This window comes from Dipodomys merriami, unplaced genomic scaffold (assembly GCF_024711535.1).
Source record: "Dipodomys merriami isolate MVZ:Mamm:240054 unplaced genomic scaffold, mDipMer1.0.p SCAF_1526, whole genome shotgun sequence".
Taxonomy (NCBI): domain Eukaryota; kingdom Metazoa; phylum Chordata; class Mammalia; order Rodentia; family Heteromyidae; genus Dipodomys; species Dipodomys merriami.
Genome location: NW_027202856.1, coordinates 58,241 through 61,880, shown reverse-complemented (window position 1 = coordinate 61,880; position 3,640 = coordinate 58,241).

The following is a 3,640-nucleotide window of genomic DNA, read 5'->3' as shown; positions in this document are numbered from 1 at the left end:
GGAGGGACATACAAAGCAACAAATAAATAATCTTATAATTGCGTTAGAAACAAATACAGGAAAGAAAAAAACATTTAAAATACATAACTTAGGGTTCATTTCCCTAACATCACATTATCTGACCTTTTCTGCTTGACTCTTATATATACTAGATATTGCAAGTAAGGGAAATCATGGGATCTATGTTTCTTTGGGCTTGGCTTACTTCACTTAATGTAATTTTTCCCAAGACTTTGCACTTCCTAACAAATGGAGCAATGTCTGATGCAGGCATAGAATTCCATAGTGTATATATACCACATTTTCTTGATCCATTCAACGACTGAGGGGCTTCTGGGTTGGTTCCATATCTTAGCTATGGTAAATAATGCTGCAATAAACATAGTTGTGCTGGTAGCTTTAGTGTGGTCTTGTTTGTAAACATTTGGGTAAATGCCCAAAAGTGGGATTGCTGGGTCGTAGGGAAGCTCTATGTGGAGTCTTTTCAGGAACCTCCATACTGCTTTCCAAAGTGGTTGAACAAGTTTACACTCCCACCAACAATGAAGTAAGGTTCCCTTCCGTCCACATCCCCTGAGCATCTGTTGTTATTAGAGTTCTTGATTTTTGCCATTCTATCTGGGATGAGGTGGTATCTTAATGTTGTTTTGATTTGCATTCTTTTATGTCTAGGGAGGATGAGCATTTCTTCATGTGTCTTTTGGCGATCCTTCTTTCTTCTTCAGAGAAGATTCTCTTTAAGACATTGGCCCATTTATTTATTGGGCAGTTGTTTCTTTGATGATTTGTGGTTGAGGGATTTAATTTTTTTTGTTCCAAGTATATTTTAGATATATGATGCTTGTCCGTTGTATGGCTAGTGAAGATCTTCTACCAATCCGTGGGCTTTCTATTGATATTGCTAGCTATGTCCTTTGCCTCGCAGAAGCTCTGCAACTTCATGCAATCCCATTTGTCCAACCTTTCTTTGATTTCTTGTGTTTCTGGGTCTCTATTAAGAAAATTTCTCCCTGTGTTAAGGAGACCCAGAGTTTCTCCTATGCCATCCTGTAATCTCTTCAGAGTGTCTTTGATCCATTTGGAGTTGATTCTGGTACAGGGTTATATATAAGGATCTAGCTTTAGTTTTCTACAAATAGGTGACCAATTTTGCCAGCACCATTTACTGAAGAGGCTGTCTTTCTTCCATTCTATTTTTTTAGCTCCCTTATCAAAGATTAGATGGCTATGGGTCTGTAGGTTCATTTCTGGGTTTTCAATTCTTTCCATTGTTAATGAGGTCTGTTCTTGTGCCACTACAAACTGATTTGATTACTATGGCTTTATAGTAGAGTTTGAAATTTGATATTGATATTCATCCAGCAGTGTTCTTTCCGTTGAGAAGCGTTTTTGCTATTCGTGGTCATTTATTGTTCCATATGAATTTTTGGATTGCCTCTTCTATTTCCTTGAAGAATGAGATTGGTATTTTGATAGGTATTGCATTTAATTTTAGATGGACTTGGGAAGTCTTGCCATTTTCACGATGTTAATCTTTCCAATCCAAGAGCATGGGATATTTTCCCATTTTCAAAGTTCTGTTTTGATTTTCTTTTTCAAGTTTTTAAAGTTTTCATCCTAGAGTTCCTTCACTTCTTTGGTTAAGTTAATTCCTAGGTATTATTTTGTGGGGCTATTACGAATGGAATTGCTTTCCTAATTTCAACCCAACTTTACTCATTGTTGTCATGCAGAAAAGCCATTCATTTTTCAGGGTTAATGTTATACTCTGCTTCTTTGCCAAAATTTTGAATCAGCTTGAGTAACTTAGGAGTGGAGTCTATGGGATTCTTTAAGTACAAGATCATGTCATCTGCAAACAGGGAGAGTTTTAATTCTTCTTTCCCTATTTGGATCTCCTTTATGTGTGCATCTTGTCTTATTGCTGTACCTAGGCATTCTAATACTAGGTTGAAGAGAAGTGGAGAGAGTGGACATCTTTGTCTTGTTCCTGAGTTTAGAGAAAATGGCTTCAGTTGTTCACCATTAAGTATAATGCTGGGTTTAGGTTAGTCATATACAGCCTTTATTGTATTGAGGAATGTTCCATTGATTCTTAATTTTTCTAAACCCTTCCTCATAAAGTAGTGTTGGATCTCGTCAAATGCTTTTTCTGCATCTCATGAGATAACCATGTAGTTCTTATGCTTGCTCTTCTTGATGAGATGAATAATATTAATTGATTTGCGTATATTGAACCAGGTTAGCATCCTTGAAATGAATCCTGTTTGATCATGGTGTATAATTTTTTGGATGAATTGTTGAAGTCGATTGGCCAAAATTTTATTGAGAAGTTTTGCATCAATGTTCATCAAAGAAATGGGTCTATAGTTCTCTTTCTTTGATGAGTCCCTGCCTGGTTTTGGGATGAGGGTTATGATGGCTTCATGGAATGTGTTTGGTAGTGAACTTTCTCTTTCAATTTCATTGAAGAGTTGGAGGCGTATTGGTGTAAGCTCAGCTTTGAAGGACTTGTAGAATTCCAATGTCAAACCATCTGGTCCTGGACTCTTAGCTGGGAGCTCCCTTATTGCTATTTCTATTTCAATGCTTGATATGGGCCTGTTAAGATGGTTTAACTCATCTTGGTTTAGTTTTGGCGTATCAATATTTGCTAGGAAAAGGTCCATATCTGCCAAGTTCTCAAACTTATTAGCATAAAGTTTTGAGAAGTATTCCCTTATAATGTTCTGAATATAGGTTGTTTCCGTGGTGATGTTTGCATTTTCCTATCTGAGTTTATTTATTTGGGTGTGTTTTATTCTTTTTCTGATAACATTTTCTAAAGGTCTGTCAATTTTTTCAATTTTTTCGAAGAACCTACTCTTTTTTTGTTGATTCTGTCTATAGTTTTTTTGGATTCTAATTAATTTAATTCTGATTTAATTTTGATTATTTCTTTCCGTCTACTGGATTGGGGTTTATCTTGCTGCTCTTTTTCAAGGAGGTTCAGATGTCTCGTTAAATTGTTGGTTTCAGATCTCTCCAATTTGTTGATGTAGGAACTCAGAGGTATAAACTTGCCTCTGAGTATGGCCTTTCCTGTGTCCCAGAGGAACTGGTAATTTGTGTGCTAATTTTTGTTGAATAGAACGAATATTTGACTTTGCACTCTAATCTCTTCCTTGAACCACTCATGATTCAGCAGTGTGTTGTTCAGCCTCCATTTATTACCGGACTTTCTTTGGTAGCTTTGTGTGTTGAGTTCTAATTTTATTCATTTGTGGACTGAGAGAATGCAAGGTATAATTTTAATGTTTCTGAATTTGGACAAGTTTGCTTTGTGGCCTAAAATGTGGTTTATTTTAGAAGATGTTCCATGTGCTGCTGAGAAAAACGTGTATTATGATGCTGCTGGGTGAAATATTCGGTATATGTCTTTTAAATCTAGTTGATCGATGCAGTTGTTTAGATCTGCAGTTTCTCCTTTGAGTATTTGCTGAGTTGATCTATCTAGTGGGAAGAGTGGTGTGTTAAAATCCCCAACAATTAATGTCTTTGGATCTATGTGGGATTTGAGCGAAATTAGTGTTTCTTGGATAAATTTCAGTGATCCATAGTTTGGCGAATAGATATTTAGAATTGTAATATCCTCCTGAAG